Genomic DNA, 21,573 nt, shown 5'->3' on the forward strand with positions numbered 1-21,573 from the left:
CATCACTTACCACCACCATTTCCATAATCATCATTGCCATTATTATCAACACCACCACTACCATCATCACCTCATAATAACAATATCCCATCTTAGCTTCAAGTGGAAGAAAGACATTTCCTGCTTATGCCATATCTACCATTGTGTATGGCCTTGGAGAGCATTCACAGACCCCAGTGGCTTCTGTGATGCCCCTATCAGCCACATGATGAAAGGCTCAGGGAGACACTACAGAGTGAGTCAGGCCTGTTCATACTGGCCTGAGTTACCAAGCACCTGCTATGTGGCAGGCCAAGGGTAGAAGCTGCACCTTCCTCCTCAAGCCCCTAGTTGGGTCTCCAAAGCCAATCCCCTTTCCTTCTCTTGTTGTCTTGCTATCTGGAGGACATGGTCCTCTTTCTTTATCTTGCTCTGTCTGGTCCTCCTACCTCTCAGCTTCCCTCCCAGCAACTGCCTTAGTAGATGTCCAAAACATTTTCAATAAATAAGCAAATGTCCATTGCACATATGTGACTCTCACAGAGTAGGCATCAGGCAATTGTCTGGCCACCAGTCTTCCTTCTCTCACTTGGTGGTGCCACCATAAGTCCCCTTCATTATGGCAAGTGTTGAGGGCACTCATGACACATGCAAGATGATTCCATGAAGGATACTATCCATGGTAGTCTTCAGGTGGACCATGGCATGAGGCCATGTTGCAGGTCATGGGGTGTGAAGTTCAACATGACCTAAACAGGCTCAGTGTTCTCAACTATAGAATGGGTTGCTTGGATTTTTAAATGCAGTTATACACTTAAAAATTATATTTATCTTCTCAAAGTGCTAACAGAGTGGAAGTCATATTCTTTTTCTCGGTGTAATGGGGAGGGAAATTGAGGCTCTGAAGGGAGAAAGAAGATACATTCTTATCTCAATTTTCTTGATGCGTTGTCATGGGAACTTGGAGCTGCCTTGAGCTTCTCCAGAGCACAGATTTCTCGGTTGTACAATGAGGACATTGTGTGAAAATCATCTAGTGTTCCTCTGAGATGCAGGACAGCACCACCAGCCTATTGACATTTCCCCAGCAAAGCCTGCAATGTTGCGGATTGGTGGCATCTTGAGGACTCACCAGTACAGATGTTCCTTCACTAAATTGCAGTGGACACAGCCCCCAAACTTAGCAGGGGCCACAGAGTCTGCCTGGAGATGAAGGAACAAAGAGCAAGTAATCATAGAAATTGTCATTTCTAACCTGCAGCCCGTCTACTGTGACATGTGTATGATGAGTACTGACATACCACTTTACAACATACTGAAATTGTTACGAGAACAAAGTAAGATAGATATGAAGGCAATGTTCACTTTGCAGATGCAAAAAATGACCTTCAAAACAATTAAAAGCCACCCTGAGACCACCACACAGGCGACAATGATGCAGTTGAATCCTGACTCCCAGTTATGTTTCCTTGTGGTACAGGCAGTCAGCAAGGGCAGGAAGGTGAAGGGTGACTGGAAGACATTTTTTACCTCCTTAGTCCAACCTACCTCTGGGCCTAAAGCCACATTCTCTAGAATGCTACTTCTTTCCCATCCTACACAAAATGGAGAATTCTTTAAGGGTTATCAGTCCCTTACACTCTACTGAGAATAAAATCTCCACACTGTATTTGACCATGACTAGGTAGTGAGGATGTGTAGAAAGGAGAGAAGGATACTATTGAAGCATGAATCATTGTCCAAGAAGGGCCAAATGGGTAGTCTACTGCGGTAAACAGGGAAGAGCCAAGAAAGGAAGACATAAGACAAATTGCTCATAAGTATTTCTTGTACAAGAACACAACTTAGTTTTACACTTTTATGGGATGAAATATATGCCCCCATAAATTCATATGTTGAAGTTGTAACCCCCCAGTACCCCACAATGTGATTATATTTGGAGATAGAGACTTTAAAGAGGTATTTAAGGTAAAGTTAGGGTAGGCCCTAATCACATTTGACAAGTGTCCTTATAAGAAGAAATTAGGACATAGATAGGCATAGAAGAAAGACCATGTGAAGACTTAGGGAGAAGGCAATAATCTACATGCTAAGGAGAGAGGCCTTGAAGAAACCAACTCTGCTGGCACCTTGATCTTCAACTTCTAACCTCCAGAACTGTGAGAGAATAAACTTCTTTTGTCTAAGCTACTCATTTTAAGGTATTTTGCTATGGCAGACCACACAAACTAATATACATGCCAACAAAGTTTGTCTCTTCTGATTAACTCAGCAACATAAGTCACTGAGTTTCCATCATTGCCATGGATGCCAGGGAGCTCAGAGCTACGTGATTCATTATAGTGACCATATAGCCTAGACTGAATCTACACATTTTGGGGATATGTGCCCTGTACAGTATAACCAACTGAGGAACACTCAGAAGTGAGGGTGTGATGATGAGTCTGTTGTGGGCTGGGATGATCGTCTCACTTCAGAATTGACTATGCCACAGCTCAGAACTCTTTATGGCCATTTTGCCTAACCTATGCCTCATTTTGCTGATCTGGAGAGAGTTATCTATTGACCCAGTACAGAGCTCCAGTCTTCAGCCTATCCTGTTCCATAGGCTGATACCTGGCTAACTTCATCTGTAACCAGAATTAAAGAGGATGTATCTATAAGCCCCACATGGATCCCCTGGGTACGGTATGTGTCTGCTCTACATACATCCCAACCCAATAGTAGGCCTTCTGGCAGGATCAGCCTCAAGTTCAAACAGGGTAAGAAGTACCCACCCCAAACTCCATTCTCTACTGTGGGGTGATTCCAAGGGTGCTGAGAAGGGTTTAGCATCTTTCACCATACCTCTGAGCCTATTGGCTAGATTCCCACATTCAGCAATAGGTCTTCACTCCTTTGAAGGAAGTCTGGGATGGTCTAAAGCTTCCCCAAGAAGGGCCATACTCTAAAATATTGGAATTGCCAATATGTGTGTGCTTTGGGAATAGCCGAGCACCCCTACTCACGTCCCTCTCACTCAGTGGTAGATAAGGGACATTTATCTTTACCTGACTATGGCCTAAAACTCCTCCGTGTTAGCAAGGAATCCCCCCCCCCCATGGTGGGAGTGTAATGGGAGGTGACTTCTGAAGCCAAAGTACCAACACCATCCTTCCTCACCTCCTGACCTACCCAGCAGAGCACATGCCAGTGACCCAGGTTCAGGCACTTGGATGCTCCTATGTGGGGCTTGGACTCATGGTGAGAGGTGAGATCTTGAAGGAATGGTGAGAACTTATGCACAGAGAGGGCATCAGGCTGTTCTAAAAGTTAGCAGCAACACCCCCGACAGGCCATTCTGGTAGCATGGCTGTGAATGTGGTTCTTGCTCCAATGCCTCTTGGTTCCTGGATGTTTTTCAAGCTGGGTTTTGCAGCCTTACCTCCCAGCCTTCTTCTAGTAAAGGCCTTTTCTGCTGAGTCATTCCAGTTGATTTGTATTGCCTGCCACCAGGCTTTAGTTATTGGACTGGAGCCAAGAGGGGAGGTGGGGCTAGTCCCCAAGGAGAGCCAGCATGGTCTTAAAAGTCACTTGCCTCATGTGAGCCTGTGCAGTCATCAAGCAATGGATAGGGACTCTATCCTCAGTAAATGGGAGTGAAACTCTAGAGTTTCAGGGGAATCTGGAGGCTCAAAGTCCTCAAGTTCCAATATCCCATCCCAAGTGTCAGGGCCCCATCCCTTTCCTTGGACCCTGACTTTTGCTGATTTTCTCAGGGAGGAGAGGAATTATACACCAAAGAAGCTCCTGAACCTGCCTAATGTGTACTAGCAGGAATGAAAGTGTGCCTGGGAGTCAGTCCTGAGGGTGCTGGACTAAGAGGACAATTAAATAAGCTGGATAAGAGAGATTTGTTGATACGAGGTCCTTCAGCCATAGTAGTATAACACTGTGGAATGTGTCCTAGGATGATTCCCTCTGGGATGGCTCTTGGAAGCTGGAAAAGAAGCAATGGCCCACTGGTGAGGGGAGCACTAACATTGTTGAGAAAGCTTAACAGTGGCTGTCCTTCACAGGCCAGGCTGAAGCTAGGAAACACTGTCCTACAGCAGGGCTTCCAGGAGCAATGGAGATGACAACCCTACAATAGCATTTAGGTGTAGCACTTGCTTCTTCAAGATTGGTGTAATTACCATAATGGACTGTAAGGTCAGAATGAGGGGAAAAGGGGTGAGTATTCTACTTTTCAGAGACACAGGTAATGGAGACAGTCTATAGAACAGGACATTCCTAGGGGCAAAATAGATGGGCACTGCTTAATAAACATAATCAAAAGGGTTGGAGAATGGATTCATAGCCAAATGTCCATCAGCTGATGAATGGATAGACAAATGTGGCATATTCATATGGTAGAATATTATCCATTGAAAGGAATGACGTACTGACACTGCTACAACGTGGATGAACCTCAAAAACATCATGATGAGTGAAAGATGCCAGTCTTGAAAGGTCACGCATTGTATGATTCCATGTGTATGAAATGTCCAATATTCTGGCAAATACAGAAACAAGTAGATTAATAGTTGCTGGGGGTGGTGGGAGCTAGTGGAGGTTGTTGTAAGGGCTGAATTGAGCCTGACTGCTAGGAAGTATGAATTTCTTTTTGGGGTGACGGAAATGTTCTAGAGTTAGATAGTGCTCATGGTTACACAACCTGGTGCATATGCTAAAAACCACTGAATTGTATACTTTACAACAGTGAATTTCATGTTATATGAATTGTATCTCAAAAAAGGATGTATTCACAGAAGACTACGGTAGGTCACATCCTTTGCCCATTTTCCACACCAGACCCAGAACCCACTGAATAAAGAGGAGACTGAGCTCTGCAAGGAAGAATTTTGCAATGCCACGGTGAGTGCCAGACAGCAGCAGTTCTTCTAGTCTGTCTCTTAAAGAATCTGTGGTGTTCTACTTGGATAACCACACCTTGGAAAAGAGGAATTAACCAGATTTTCAAGGCCAATTGGATATGGTTCAAGCCAATACTGGTATTCAAAGTGCCATCATGCCCTTCCTGTTAGGACATCAGGCAAAAAATGTATTCTTGGCCTAGATCCATCACACAGTGGCCCAAGGTAAGGATATGCATGTACTCATGGGCACTGAGGGGTTGCTTCACTGATTGGTCAGGAGCCTAGAAGGGGTTCAAGGACAAGGAGGCCTAGGGAAGAGGCATGTGGTTGGACATATAGAGTGGCCACAGAGCACAAGGTCCTTTGTAACCACTCAGGAGAGGCACTAAATCACCAAATGGACAGGAGAATTTGACTAGTGGATATGCTCATGAGTCTTGTACAGTGGAGAATGCAGAATGGAGGGAGCAACCACACTGGGGACCATGCATGTCTCATTCTCAATTTTGATAGAAACCTTTATCATTACTCTCATTTCTTTTCATGATACTGTAGAGAATGTGTTGTGATGATTGAGCACCTTCTCATGTATCTATTGGCCATGTGTATATCTTATTTAGAAAAATGTGTGTTCAAATCCTTTGCCTATTTTTAAAACTGTTTTAGTTTCTGTGCTGTTGAGTTATGTGTGTATATTTCACATAGTAGCACCTTCTAGATATATGGTTTGCCAGTGTTTTCTTCCATTTCATAGTTTGCTTTTTCCTTTAGTTTGTTTTTTCCTTGGCTATGTAGAAGCTTTCTTATTATTTTATTTTTTAGGAGTTTTGCATGGTTTATTTTTAAAATTCACTTTATTGAAAACAAAAACAGTTCACATATTTTTCACATGCCCTACACCTTGCCTCTGGCAACCACCTATCTGTTCTCTGTCTCTGTGACCTTGGTGTGATTCGTTCATTTGTTTGTTTACTTTTAGATTCCACATATTAGAGAGATCAACATTTGTCTTTCTCTGACTTAATTTATTATTATCTAACATAATGCCCTCAAGGTGTATCCATGTTGTCACAAAGGACAAGAGCTCATGCATTTTTATGACTAAATAATATTCCATTGTGTATACCTACCACATTTTCTTGCTTTATTCATCCATCATTGGACACTTAGGTTGTTTCCGCATCTTGGTTATTGTGAATAAGCATGGAGGTACAGATATCTTTTGAAGTTAGTATTTTCATTTTCTTTGGATGAATACCCAGAAGTGGAATTGCTGGATCATATGGCTGTTCTATTTGTAATTTTTTTTGAGGAACCTCCATTTATTTTCCATAGTGGCTGCATCATTTTGCATTTCCACAACTAGTATCAAGTCTCCCTTTTCTCCACATCCTTGCCAATACTTGTTATTTCTAATATTTTTGATAGCAGTCATTCTAACAGGTATGAGGTGATATCTCATTGTAGTTTTGATTTTCATTTCCCTGATGATGAGTGATGTAGAGAGCACCTTTTCATGAACTTGTTGGCCATCTATACATCTTTAGAATAATGTCTATTCAGATCTTGGGCCCATATTTCAGTCACACTGTTTGTTTCTTTGCTGTTGAGCTTTATGAGTTCTTCTATTTTGGCTATTAGCCCCTTATCAGATATACAACTTGCAAATATTTCTCCCATTCAATAGGTTGTCTTGTCATTCTATTGATGGTTTCCTTGGCTGTGCAGAGTTTCTTAGTTTGATGTAGTCCTTTCTGCTTTTGCTTTAGTTTTCAGACTCAAAACTTTATTCCTAAGACCTATATCAAGGAGCTTAGTGCCTTTGTTTTCTTCTAGGAGTTTTATGGTTTCAGGTCTTAACATTTACATCTTTAAGCATTTTAAATTAATGTTTGCGTGTGGTGTAAGAAAGTGGTCCAGTTTCCTTCTTTTGCATGTGGCAGCCCAGTTTTCTTAACATTATTTGTTGAAGAGACTGCTTCTTTCCCACTGTATTTTCTTGGTTCCTTTGTTGTAGATTAATTCCATTGGAATTTTGAATCTGAATATTGCTTTGGGTAGTATGGACATTTTAAAGATATTAATTCTTCCAATCCATGAGCACATATCTTTCCATTTATTTGTGTCTTTTAAAAATTTTTCATTAATGTCTTGTAGTTTTCAAGACGTATAGGTCTTTCACCTCCTTGGTTAAGTTTATTGCTATGTATTTTATTCTTTATGTTGCAATTGTAAATTGTTTTTCTAGTTTTCCTTTCTGATAGTTCATTATTAGTGTATAAAAATGCAACAGACTTCTGTGAATTGATTTTGTATCCTGTAACTTTAGTGAAATCATGCATTAGTTCCAGCAGTTTTCTGATGGGGCCTTTATGGTTTTCTATATACGTTATCTGCAAATAGTGACAGTTTTACTTTTTCTTTTTACTTTGGATGCCTTCCATTTTTTCTTCTTGCCTAATTGCTGTGGCTAGGACTTCCAATCCTAAGGTTAATAAAAGTGGTGAGAGTGGGCATCTTTGTCCTTTCCTGACCTTAAAGAAAATGCTTTCAGGTTTTCACCATTGAATATGATGTTAGCAGTGAGCTTGCCATCTAAAGCCTTTACTACACCGAGGTACACTTCTGGTACACTTCTATATTCGCTCTCTTGAAAGTTTTTTTTTATCATAGATGGATGTTAAATTTTGTCAAATACCTTCTCTATATCCATTGAGATCAGTTGATTTTATCCTTCTTTTTGTTAATATGGTGTATCACATTGACCAGTTTGAAGATGTTAAACCATCCTTGCATCCCTGGAATAAATCTCTCTTGATCGTAGGGCCACTGAAAGTGATCATGATCATCCAGTACGATCTTTTTAATGTATTGTTGAGTTCAGTTTGCTAATATTTTGTTGAGGATTTTTGCAACTATGTTTATCAGGATGTTGGCCTGTAACTTTCTTTTCTTGTGGCATCTTTTTCTGGATTTGGTATCGGGTAATGCTGACCTTGTAAACTTAGTTTGGAAGAGCAACCCTTTTATTTTTGAAAGAGTTTGAAAAGATTGGTATTAATTCTTCTTTGAATGCTTGGTGAATTTACCGTGAAACCATGTGGTCTTGGACTTTTGTTGATTGGGAAATTTTTGATTACTGATTCAATCTCCTTACTAGTAGTCTATTCAGATTTTCTACTTCGTCATGATTCAGTCTTGATAGATTGTATTTTCTAGGAACCTATCCATTTCTTTCAGTTTGCCACTATTCTCATTCTTAAAAGATATTTTCCCTGGGTAGAAATATTATTTCAGGCATATTTCATTTGAAACCCTTTTCCTAAAGTAAATCTCACATAGTAGTCCAACAAGTAAGGCAGGGGAAAAAAAAAAGAGCTTTCCTCATTGAAGCAGGGGTGGGAGGTCCAGAACTCTTTTTGCTCAACCTGCCTCTCACCATAATCAATCTTAAGCTCCTCCTGGAAATGCTAGGGAGGATACTGTTACAAATCAATTTACAAATCACCTTAATACTGCCTTGGCCCTGAGGAAATCCAAAGGGCAGCATTGGTTGTATCCATAATGCTCTGTTCAGAGGGAAGAGTCTTTGAGTCTGAGGCAGGAGGGGCTCTTCTGGCTCAAAGGGGCCAGTGGTACTGTGGGGCAATAAATGAATTCTTATACCCATGGCAACAACAGTGGGCAATGAACTGTTGTGCAGGTACATGCTACTCAAAAGCTCCTGGCCCAGGAGGCAAGTGAGTTTTGAAGTTCAGTACCTGTTCTGCTCTCCTGACTGGGTCCTTGGGTTGGATTAGGTCACCTTTTTCTAATTCACACAAAGATTCTATATAGGCCAACAGTGGCCCTATGCTCAAGATGAAATGTCATAATCACTCTACCTGCCTTTCTGAGCTCAGTCTCTACATTTATTGGGCCTTTTTGTGATCTTGCAGACTTCACTGTAATTCTGATCCCAAAAAGGGACCCCCTTGATGGGGGACCTGGGTGTTCAGGCCTACAAGAGAACTTCCTTATGGACGATAAACAAATTGGTGTCTGGCTTCTATAATTTAGCATCTTACATAGCAGTGTGTGTGTGTGTGTGTGTGTGTGTGTGAGAGAGAGAGAGAGAGAGAGAGAGAGACAGACAGACAGACAGACACAGACAGAGACAGAGAGAGAGCATGTGTTAGCCTCCTTGGACCCTACTTGATTCCATGAACTGAAGACTTGACCTTGGGCTCTCAGTCCTGAAATCCCCTGGAGGTTCTTGGGAGATGCACCCAGCTTTCTGCATTCAAGATCTCTATGCCATCTTCCACTGCTATAGTGACAAAGCTCAGGTTGAAAACCAGCCAACAAAAGAACACACTGCCAGCAGGACTTAATACTCCCTGTCAGTCTTCAGGGCTGTGGGGAGCAAGCAGGCTGTGGTGATGGGAAAACACACATTGTTTGGGGGCGTTGCAGATACAGTACAGATTATTTTTAGCAAATTGTTCTGACTTAGTGAAAAACCTGAAAGATAGTGTTGATAATCATCCTTATTTTAGTGCCACAGATGGCACTGCTATAATTAGACACTTGTTTCTGGGTGATTCTGCTGTTCCCATAAGGAGACACCTTGCCTGGTGCAGAGATATATCACTGAAGGTTGTCTTCATTTTTTAATTTAGGGCTCAAGTTTTTACTCATTACCCTTAAGTATTAACAATATTTGTGAGAAAAAATAAATTATTCATATGTCTCTTATGCTAATATTAGCCTGAACATAAATGAGAGGTTTGGGCCTTTCTTTTTCCTCTGATCCTAGTGACAACCAGGAATTATCCCCTGCTGCCTGCTTTTTCTCCTCAGAGGTACTTCCTGGGCCCTCAGCCAAGCCAGACTCCCTGTTATCTCATTTCACCCTGCACTTTATCTCATATCAGTGTTTTTCACTTGTAATTGTATTTATCTGTAAGACACTTGGACTAATATCTATCCACCCCACCCCCTGGACCATAAGCTCCACAGGGAAGAGACTAAGGCCTCTCCTCTTCACTGTCCTTTCCCCAGTACTTTGGATGAGGACATCAGTGAGAAGCTAGAATGAATGGGAAAGCCACGACCAGAGATGAGCAGTGGAAAACTCACGGCTCCAGCAGTCTTCACTCTTCACCCCCTTGTGGGATCACCATGCTGGCCAAGCCTTTGGCCAATATTGGGCCTATCTCTGTGCACTTTGATTGTCTTCTCCAAAAAGTAATAAAGCATGTACAACTTGTAGCAAAGAGATATCATGAGACTTTTAATAAGGAATGTGAATTGAGAGAAGATGGAAGAGGGGGAAGTAAGTATGAGTTGATGGTTCTATTATGAAAATTAGGGTTGGAGTGGGGGGAGGGGAAGAAGGAGAACTGGAATTTCACTAGGAGCCTAACTTTTTTGGTAACAGGTGTCTCCTTCACAGCCACAGCCAGAATCATGGACTTGCCTACGTAGTAAGTGTCCAACCAATGCATCTCCCATTATTACTTGTGGAAGCAGTCTCCATGATGGCCCCCAAAGACCCCACCTCCTGGCATGCACACCAGTGTGTAGAATTCTTCCACACAGCACCAGGGGCTGAAACAACATGGCATAAGTGATGGTGTGACATTTCTGAGATGAGGTGGTATTTTAGCACTATGGCTTCCTTCTTGGTTGAGCTGTCTGTCCATCTCCGGCTCTCTCAGTCTCTCTCTGTGATGGCTTATTCTGGGAGAAGCCCTTTTGTGAGCAGCCATTTGGAGATGCCCATGTGGTGAGGAACTGAAACCTCCCATCAACAGCCATGAGTGTGAATGAACAGCAGAGCACATCTTCTAGTACCCGTCAAGCCTCCAGAGACAACTGCCCTGGGCAGCTGCATGACTTCAACCCCTTCCCAGAAACTATATCCGATGATGCATGTTTGTTGCTTTAAACTGTTTAGTTTTGTGGTTATTTGTTATGCAGCAATAGAGAATTCATACTCTAGCCAACTACATCTCTGCCTCCCGGCGCTGCTGAGTCAGGCTGGAAGCTTGCCCCACCCTGCTAGGTGCTTCCAGAAGTCTGCCCTTCTCTCTTCTTCCATCTTTCTGCCCCTCTCACCAGCTCCCCATTCATCTGAAGACCAGCCCTCTGGCCCTAACTCAATAGTTACCGGGAGAGGCCAACATAGATTAAGGAAATCGATCTTTCCTTTAAGGGAAAAGGGCAAGGTTATAGCGACCTGAGTGCCAGATAACCCTAGGGGATGTTCTAATTCTGACCCATGGCCTGAGAAGGAAACTTGACCTTGCTTTCTCCTCCCCTATACTGGCTTACTCTCATTTCCTATAAGGAGGGAGGTGCTCAGTCAAATTTCTCTCCCCTCCATCCTTCCAATCCCACTCCAAGGGAGCCTTGCCACATCTTATTTTCTCCACACTACCTGAGGACCATCACTTTCTTAGTTCGGTCATGAAATCATCCCTCTGCACCAGCACCAGTGGCTGGTATTTTTTGGAGGCCAAATATTCCATCAACAAATCCAACTGTTGTGGTTTGATAAGAATTCCTACAGAAGAGAGAAGGGCTGATAATGGCTTCTCAGGCCTCGGATTTCTGCCTCCAGGGATTTGCCAGACTGGTTTCTTCTATTTGTTAAATACCCCAATTCATCAGAGCCTCCTGGATTCTCCTGCTGCTGACCATGTCTCACTCCTGTCTCCACATCCTGTTCTGTAACACACCAGCTAAAACAGTGGTCAAGTGGTAGGAATGTCCTTTTCCTTTTCCAATTAATTTTTTTTAGTTTGTAAAAATGATCTTGGCATGTGCTGTATAATAGAAATAATTTAGTTTCACAGTGAAATGCAGCCAATCTTTCCTGGGCTCTCTCATCCAACAGTCCCACTCCCAGGCTCATTGTTTTCAAGTTGTTTTTTTTTTTAATTTACTTCTTAATAAATAAGGAAATCTGCCTCTTTTTAAATAATTATATTTTGATGATATTTGTTGAATTTCTATTATAATTGTGGAAGATTTGACACTCATCTACTGTGCTCCCACTTCCCTTACCCATCAGCCTAATATATCTTTATATTATAATTTTGGGTTAATTAATAGTCAGTGTTTACATTATTACCAGGATTATCACTAATCACACAGCCAAACAATGTATAATGAATATGTTCCTTTCTCATGATCTACCCCTCCACACCAGAGATAAATGCTTCCTCTTACTATTTTCAATGTCTTACTAATACAATGTATTACTATTACTTACTATTTTCAATAGCTAACTTGTACCCAAATACTTCTATATTTTCATCAAATACCTATCAATAGTTGTTTCAAATGCCCTAACACATCAGATAATCTGGATGATCCCCCCATTCCTTGGATGCCTCCTTCTCAGTCCTCTGACCTTCTGCTCAGATATGAGCAGTTGTTCTCTTGGTCTATGTTACAAATTATTACCTTGGGGCTTCTCTTGGCTTCTCTGTCAGGCTGGGTCCTTCACTTCCAGTGCCCCAGGTCCTCCTCTTTCTTGGTTTATATGTTTGTTTTGCTGGAACATATCCTGCAGTATCTTTCCGAGAAAGGCTATACAGAAGGTAAAAAGCTTTAAAAATGTTGCATGCCTAGAAATACTTTTATACCACTTCATACTTCCAAGATAATCGGCTAGATGTAGAAATCTAAGTTGAAAATAATTTTCCACCAAAATTTCAAAGGCATAATTCCATTTATCTTCCAGTGCTACTGTTGTGAAGTCTACTATCATTCTAACTCTTAAACCTTTGTATGTTTTATATATCTCTCCCCTCAATCCTCAGTTTCTAGGATTTTCTCTTTTTTTAAAAAAAAAAGATTTTATTTATTCATTCATGAGAGAGAGGCAGAGACACAGGCAGAAGGAGAAGCAGCCTCCCCACAAGGAGCCCAACATGGGACTCGATCCCGGACCCCAGGATCACACCCTGAGCCAAAGGCAGACACACAACTGCTGAGCTACCCAGGTATCCCTAGGATTTTCTCTTGATCCTTGAAGCTTTCATATTTTACAAGGATATATATACCTTGGTGCAGAATTTTAAAAGTTCACAGTCCTGGTGTTTGATGAGCTCTTTCTATTTGAAGGCTCCAGCTTTTAGTTGGCAATTTCCTTATATTATTTCTTTGAAATATCTTTGTTTTCTGTATTCTCTCTTCTTGTAACTCCAATTAGTAGGACACTGAATGAGCACACTGAATGATCTGGACCTAACTTCTAGTTGTAGTTACTCTCTTGTCAAATGCTTTGCCTTTTTAAATTAAATTAATTAATTAATTTTTAATTTTTAAATTTATTTTACAGAGAGACAATGAGAGAGAGAGAGAGACAGAGAACAGGTGGAGAGGGGCAGAGGGAAAGGGAGAGAGAGAATCTCAAGCAGACTCCATGCTGAGCAGGGATCCCAATGAGGGACTTGATCCCATGATCCTGAGATCATGACCTAAACCAAAATCAAGAGTTAACCAACTGAGTCACACAGGTGTTCTTCTTTGCCTTTTTTTAAAAAAGAGATTTCGTTGACAACTCCACTTCTACCTCATGTATTAGAAACCCTCTTTCTTATGCTCTGATGACCCCTTCCTTACAGAATCCTGATATTTTCTCTCCTATACAGTATCTCTGTCATCTCCCTGAGGATATTTATGATAGGAATTTTATTTTGAGCTTCTGTTCTGCTCCCTTCTCTCTAAGTCCTACAAGTACATTTCTTCTGTTTGTTGTTTGTTTAACTCCATGCTGGTAGCATCACTCACATGTTCAGGGATCCTTGGCAATCTGTTCATAGCTGAGAGTGAGGCACTGAAGAGCTCTTTGAAGATTTTGGGGGAGAAGAGAATTTTAGACTGGTAGGTGGAACAGATTTCTTTGTCAGGGAACCCTCACATGTAAGCATTTTTAGGTTGTTTCCTAGGGATATATACCCTTCCAGGGGCACATAGATTATGCTGCCAGCTTCCTGGGAATAGAGTTGGGGAGTGGCTCTTGGGGGTCTTCTCATTATAAAGTCTTTCTTTTTATATTCCATCCCCTTTCCAGCCCAGAATCTCACCCCTGCCTCCTGTTCTCCTCCGGTCCCTGAGCCCAGAGCCACTCCTCTCCAATTTCTTTAGAGAACAAACCTCTAAGCTTGTCTGGAGACTGCTTTGGAGGGTCTTGGGATCCAACTGGCTTCCTAGACAGAATTCAAATCAATCTTTCTTTTTTGCTTCCCTACATCATCCCACTTCCTATGGTGACAATTGCCTCTCATTGCCCAGGCTTCTGGGTTCCACTGATTCTTGGCAACATAGCCCCTGCCCCCATTCTTGCAGGGCCTCAGGTCCTGGGTCCCTCCTGTTCCATTCCTTACATCTCAATCAACTTATCTGGAAAATATGGATGAGTGGTTCCCAGCCCCCAGGGTTGCTGCAAGGAGAAATGAGTTCATCGTAGTGCCACCACTATTATGATTAGAATTGTTAGAGCAGCCCTTTGGGCAAACTCTGTCTCCTAGTGCATGTTCTGTTTTGCCTACATAGGCCCAGGAAGAGGAGCCAGGCCCAGGAAGAGGAGCCAAGCCCAGGGATGATACGAAGTGCTCAAGCTGAGTGTGTAGAGCCATGGAAAGCTGGTCCCCTCCACGTGCTGCCAGCTTCTGCCAACCCACACAGGATCCAGTCACCAGCCAAGCATGGCACCAAGGGGCATATGAACTTGGCTGTTTCATGTTCTCCCTGCGGCTTTGCTCAGTCTCCTCCCTCCAACCCACAAACAGAAATGTGCACAAATGAAAAATAACAATGGTAATCATGCGAGATGGCAGCTGAAACCTGTACAGCTAATGACAGTTTGAGAGAAGGTTGAGCAGCTCTATGCCATCTGCCCACCTACTTTTCAAATTACTTTTACCCACCTTCGAAATTATGTCTGACTTTAGTGGGAATAATTACCAGAGTGATAAGGATGTGAGTGTGCACCATGTGAAGGAAGGTAAGTCTTGCAGTGTGGCCTTTGCCGTGCTTTTGGGGGTTTAACCCTTGAAACGAGAAGGGTCTCCTTTCTGCTGCAGCAGGCTCCTGGCAGAGGGCAGACCTTGGTGACCAAGAGCAGCCAAGTGTGATGCAGGTTCGCCCACCTCCTGTCTCTGGCCAGGGCTGCTGGGACATGAAGATTTGGATTTGGTTGGAATTGTGCCCGAAGATTTGCCTGCAGCCTCAAATGCTCAAAGGTCTGGCTGGACACATGGACAGGGCCTATTATGTTCCCATAGCTGTGCCCTTTGTAGCTTACATAGTTATGGTGGGCACATGTATTTCTGCCAGATTTCAGGGAAGCCATTAAGATTTCTTTTGGTGACCTGAGCATTGTCAGATGTTTATTTAAAAAAATACAAACTTAATGAACATGTGAAATACATGTCCAAAACATTTGTAGTTAGAGTCTCCTCCCTCTCCCAAGGGGATAGTATTGTAGAAGGTGAAAAAGCAGGGTCTTTGCTTCCCAGGCTGGGAATGGATCAGGGAAGCAGGGGGAGAAGTATGTATGTGTGGGTGTGGGTGTGTGCAATTCTAAAGGAAGAAGGGCCTGAGGCCATTGAGACCCTACCTAGGGCAACAGGGACTGCACTGTATAGTCCATAACAAGAGAACTGCTTCTGGAAGGGAGAGGCACCTTCTGGAAGGGAATCCTGGGCTGGCCCACTGCACACAGGAGATGCAGAGCCATTCTGGGCATCTTTATGGATCCCTGCAAGGGAAGGAAGTGAAGAAAAATCCAATTCATATTGGGCCTGTAAGAACACCACATGCTGGGGCTGGAGCCTCCACCTCCTTACTCTGGACAGCATCTTTAACCCACTCTGTGCCTCGAGTGGACCTCAGCCCCAGCCATCAGGTTTGATGATCCACCTGGGGGTATCAGCAATGATCCAGGTGAGTACTGTGGTTAGGAATGGGAAGAAAATGAGTCAACTGTGAGAGTGTGTGCAGTCTGGTAGGCTGTCCCTCTGCTACTCCTTCCTGGTGGGACACTGGCTGTGTTGTGCAGTAACCTTTCCACGATGGAAAATAGAGATCCTCCTCACCCCTGGGGAAAAGCAGGGTAGACCCCACTTCCAGCCAGCAGCAGGTACAAGTAGAGCTGGAGAGCGGTGGCAGCCTCCCAAAGGCTGGCTTTGATGGTTTAAAAAACCGAAAATGTGCTTCATGCAAGTGTGAACCATTAATAGGAAGGAAGGAAGGAAGGAAGGAAGGAAGGAAGGAAGGAAGGAAGGAAGGAAGGAAGGAAGGTTGGGAAACGCGTCTCCCACCACTTGTTGCAGATCCCAGGCCCCTTCTCTAGATGTCTCAGTCCACTTGGGCTGCAGTAACAAAACACACAGTTCTGGAGGCTGGAAGTCTAAGATCAGGGTGTCAGTACAATCTGGTTCTGATAAGGGCCCTCTTCCGGATTGCAGACAGCCAATTTCTCATCATGTCCTCACGTGGCAGAGTGGCAAGGAAACCCTCTGGGGTCTCTTCTATAAGGGCACTAATCCCATTCATGACTAATCACCTCCCAAAGACCCCACCTCCTAATACCCTCACATTGGGGGTTAGAGCTTCAATATATGAATTTTGAAGAGACACAAACATTGAGTTTGTTTCAGTTTGGGTCGTGATCTCAGGGTCCTGGGATTGAGCCCTGTGTCAGGCTCCCCGCTCAGCAGGGGAGTCAGCTTGAGATTCTCTTTCTCCTTCTCCCTCTGCCTCTCTCCCCCCCAAATAAATAAATAAACCTTTACAATAATAACACCAGAGGAAATTCATGGTGCCAATTTCCATATTTTATGTACCCTTCTGGGAATTGAATTTCATGCTTCTAAACATATACACACAAAGGAGGGGATTCTATGCACACTCTCAGACCTGCTCTTCTTCATGCAACAATACACTGTGAAGCTTGCTCCATATCATAAACCTAAAAGTACCTGTTTTTTTTAAAATGTATGTAATCTCATAGGAGGGATGTGCTGTGATTTATTTAATTAATATTACTATTGATACTATTTTTTTTCTATTGATACTATTTAAGTAGTTTCCATCCTTTATAATCAAAAAGAATGCTTCCATGAGCCCCTCTGGTAAATGTCCTAATGTGCAGGACAAAGTCCTGATGTGGAATTGCTGGGCTGGACCATTTCTAATTCTGACCGACACACCCAAACCCCATCTCAGAGCTTGTCCATCCTGCTCACTCACATAGTCCTTACCAAAGGTTGGAATTGTGCCCGTCTGATAGGTGTCAAGTAGGGCTTCGCTGATGTTTCAGTTTATATTTCTCTTATTGTTAAGTGAGAGATTAAGTGTCTTTTCAAATGTGTTGAAACATTTTCATTTCCTGTGAAGGATTTATATCCATTGCCCATTTTTCAATACAGTTGTTGGATTTTTTTCTTATTAATTTAAAGATTTATTTTATTTGAGGGGGACTGGGGGGGGCAAAGGGAGAAGGAGAGGAAGAATCTCAAGCTGATTCCCCACTGAGCATGGAGCTGGAAGCAGAGCTTGATCCCATGATCCTGAGATCATGACCTGAGCATAAATCAATAGTTGGATGTTTAACCAACTGAGCCACCCAAATGTCCCTTTCTTATTGATTTATAGCAGTCCTTGGCTTGTGACTTAACTGCATATGTTTTTATACATATGGTGCTATTCTTATGTCATAGACATAAATATATCTTATTCTTTTTCATGACTATATGATAATTCCATCCTAAGGATATGCCATAATTTTATTCTGTTAATCATTTGCCTTTTTATTTTGTTTTACTTTTTTAATATTTTATTTATTTATTCATAAGAAACACACAGAGAGAGGCAGAGACATAAGCAGACGGAGAAGCAGGCTCCTTGTGGGGAGCCCGAAGTGGGGCTTGATCCTGGGACCCCAGGACCAAGCCCTGAGCTGAAGGCAGATGCTCAACCACTGAGCCACCCAGGCATCTCGCCTTTTTGCTTTAATCAGGATGTTTTCTGCCATACAGAAATATCTGGCTCCTATCTAGTAGAATAAATCAATTAGGCTCTTTAAGGCCTCAGAATTTTGTAACAAGATCAAAAAGGTCACCCCTCCAAGATTACAAATGTTTTCTCATTTTCTTCTGGCATTTTTATAGTTTCCATCTTCTTGCATTTAAATCTCCATTCTACCTGGATCCCTTTGGAATGTATTTTAGTGGCAATAGGAACCAGGCACTCAATTTTATTCTTTTCTGGATGGCTAGCCATTCATCCCAGCACGACATTAAGTAGTGAATAACCCACCCATGGAAATAACCCATTTCCCCTACAGGTTGAGATGTCATCTTCAGCACATTCTGGATTCCCATGTGTATCTGGTGGCCCTGCTCTATGAATATCTGCCTGACCCCTTCTGGTCTTCGGACAAGCCAGGCAGACCAGCGAGAAGCTGCCCCGGGTCCCAGACCTTCAGCCTCCCTCACGCTTCTTTTTTTTTTTTTTTTTTTCCTCACGCTTCTTCCAGGTGGGCCTCCATTCCCAGAAAGTTCCCTTTGAAGCACCATAGCTAGCCAGCATATCTCCATAACGTGATGTTCCCAAGATGGAAGGTGTATAGAACCACTTGGAAGGATGTCTGGCCCACAGCTTTGCACCATGTGGTCAGACCACTGGACCTGACAGCAAACTGCCCCCTCAACACAGTTGCACCCCTTCCCATCATAAGCAGGACAGTCCCAGAACTGGGGACCAGGGCCCGGGCCAGCTTCAAGCTATCCCTGCAGGCCAAGGGAAGGCAATAATGACAGTGAAGGGGGACATGGGGCAGGTGGGTTACCAGACTCCCTCCCAGAAGGCCAGATAACAGAAAGTGCTGGAGCCAGCCCCAACTTCCAGCCTCCTGACCTCCTCCAGCCTCTTGCAGGACACCACTATTCATATTCAAGCAGCTACTCTGTGCCAGGAGCTGCACTGGATGCCAAGTTAGAGAAGAAAAGCACCGCACAGGCCCGTGGAGGCCAGCGCTCCACAGAGGGCAAGCGGCTTGGAACCTTGCAGGGGCCATGCTCCATCAGCAGAAGCAGTACAGGCACTGAGCACTGACCAGGAGTAGGAGCCCTCAGAAGCTGGGGTGGGGGGGAAGCCCACCGCAGGAGAAAAAGGCAGGTGCAAGCCCGAGGCAGTGGGCAGCTGATGATGTAAGAGCCAAGGCCCAGGCTGCTCCCCACCGCACATACAGCACCTGAGACCCAAACCTGTAAGGGCAGTGGTGCTGTCGGGGACCTGGCTGGGCTCTGGCCAGCTGTTGGGCTCATGCTCCAGTTCTAATTGAACAGTTCTGAGGCTCCATTTTCACATCTACAGAACAGGCATCATGCTGCGACAGCTCCTGACATTGTTGACAAGGGTACCCTTAGGCCCACGTGAATCCTCAGACCAGCGAACACTATTTATTCAGTGGGTATAGACAGAGAGTGGTAAACTGGGCCCATCTACCAGCCAAGTCAGACTCTCCCCGGCCCCCCCCCACGCTCAGCTGGAAAATTTTCTAGGCATTACATTAATTTAATCTTCACAGCAACACTTCAGGAAAAGATTATCTCCATCACAAATTTCTTTTTTTTTTTTAAAGATTTTATTCATTTATTCATGAGAGACATACACACAAAGAGAGAGAGAGAGAGAGAGGCAGAGACACAGGCAGAGGGGGAAGCGACTCCATGCAGGGAGCCCGATGTGGGACTCGATTCCAGGTCTCCAGGATCTCCTGGGCTGCAGGCGGCGCTAAACCACTGCACCACCCAGGCTGCCCTCCATCACAAATTTCAATGCGTCCTGTCTCTCTAGGATTTACTGGTACCACAAGGTCCTAAGACACCCCCTCTCCTTCTGGACGATGCTCCAGGATTGGGGGTAAAAATCAAATTGTACCTGGTAACCTCGAAAGGTGAGTCCCTGGCTCCTCTCCCAGGTGAGGTAATAGGCATGCATCAGGTCCCTGACAATCGCTGGCTCCCACTCATGGCTCTTCCTGCAGGAGCGCCCACTGTGACATGGTGCCAGGGGTCCTTGCACAGATTGACCAGTCTGCTGGCCCAACCAGGGAGGCCCCCCTAGGGAGGGCCTGGGGCTGCCCCTCAGGTGCTGTGCTGATCCCTCCATGGACCCCTTGCAAAGAATTCTTCAAATGTAGAAGGTCAGGAAGTGGTCACTTCTTACAGAGCTGCTTTAAATTATTTCAGCTGCATTGAGGTATTTGAGAGTCAGACCAAATAAACATTGGCATCTAAAAAAGGCAAAACAGGGTCATTTGAAATGAAGAAGAAAGCCTTTCCCATATCGGGAAGGTGTGGCCAGACTTCCCAGAGAAGCTGTGCAGGGCTTGCTTTGGTTTTGTGTTTGCCAAGGCACATAGCTCAGACCCTGCTTCAGGAGGGAAGTGTTTTCATTTAACTAAAATGTGAGCTGATCTAAGTTTCCTTCCCCTGATCTGCTTTACCGATGAACCCCTGCAGCTGTCAGACCACTTCTTTAAAAGGCGTGCTTTTCAGGAGAAGGTAACCGATCCCATGACCTGCTTGATGTTATCAACCAGAGAGGACCAAGGCAGGGAGGAGGGATGGTGCTCCCCAGGCTCCCAAGACTGCCTACAGCATCCTCCACACACAGTCTGGGATGCCTCTTCACTTTGGGGCCAGTGCCCAGGAGACACGGGCCCACTTGTCCTAAAGAGTCTCTACCTGGAACAAAATGAGGACATCACCTTTTCCTTCTTCCTAGCGATTCTGGCTCCGAGGGTTAAATCCCATCTTGTAAATTAAACCTGAAGGGAGGTGCATCTGCTGCAACACCCTGTGTGTTGTCCCTCTAGATCCCCAGGAGCATTTCCACCAATGCTGAGCTCCTGCCAACAACAGGGACAGGTCACCCTGGCTTCTCCTGATGCACAGTTGCTATCACACAAGCGGGTGTCCATGGGTAAGTAGTCCCACCATCTGACCCTCACAGCAACCTTGTCTCGGAGGAAGGTCTATACAGTTGAAATAGCTGTCTAGCCCTGAGATGGAGCTATTCCTGCCTGGGATGCCTCATCATCAAACCCAACTGTGGGCAACTGAAAATGCTCTGTGTGACCAAAAAGGCCATGCATCTGGTCAGCCAGTCCCCAAATGCCTGGTCAACTCTGAGTTCCAGAATTAAAACTCCCTGTTCTTTATTCTTTATCCTAGGAAAGCTTCCTGCCTCTGGCAGTTCTCTGGACCCTAGTTGAAGTGGTAAATAAAGTTTGCATCCTCTAAATTATCTTTAAACATTTTCAGCAGTACAAACACCGGCCCCCTCCTTCCACTTCTGCTCAGGCACAGAGCCCTTGCTCATTCATTCATTCATTCATTCATTCAAACATTGCAGACATTGGGGTAAGTTGGCTGATTAACCACATCCAGGTACTTCTCCCTCCCCAGATTCTCTGAAATACCAGAAAGACTATAAAAATAGGTGCTTAGCAGCCCTGGAAAACTAGGAAAAACTGCCATTAGCAGATCAGAACATTGGAGAGTTTCTGGAAGATAGAAAGCAGATGGGCTCAGGTTAGTGGGAAAACCCAACGAAGCAGAGGAGCCCACAATGCCAAGCGGATGGGAAACCATCCTAACCCTAACCACCCCCACCCCTCCAATCT

The 21,573-nt window shown here is 44.0% G+C and overlaps 1 long non-coding RNA gene across 1 annotated transcript in view; it reads left to right on the forward strand.

Annotated features, from left to right (window-relative positions):
- LOC118354247 (uncharacterized) overlaps positions 1 to 10,183 on the forward strand; it is a 30,042-nt gene extending 19,859 nt beyond the window's left edge. The window contains exons 2-3 of the long non-coding RNA XR_004814389.2: positions 4,813 to 4,875; positions 9,921 to 10,183. This is a non-coding gene — a long non-coding RNA (uncharacterized LOC118354247). The remainder of the gene's footprint in view (positions 1 to 4,812; positions 4,876 to 9,920) is intronic.
- Positions 10,184 to 21,573: the final 11,390 nt, after the last annotated feature.

Source organism: Canis lupus, chromosome 3, assembly GCF_003254725.2.
Source record: "Canis lupus dingo isolate Sandy chromosome 3, ASM325472v2, whole genome shotgun sequence".
Lineage (NCBI taxonomy): Eukaryota > Metazoa > Chordata > Mammalia > Carnivora > Canidae > Canis > Canis lupus.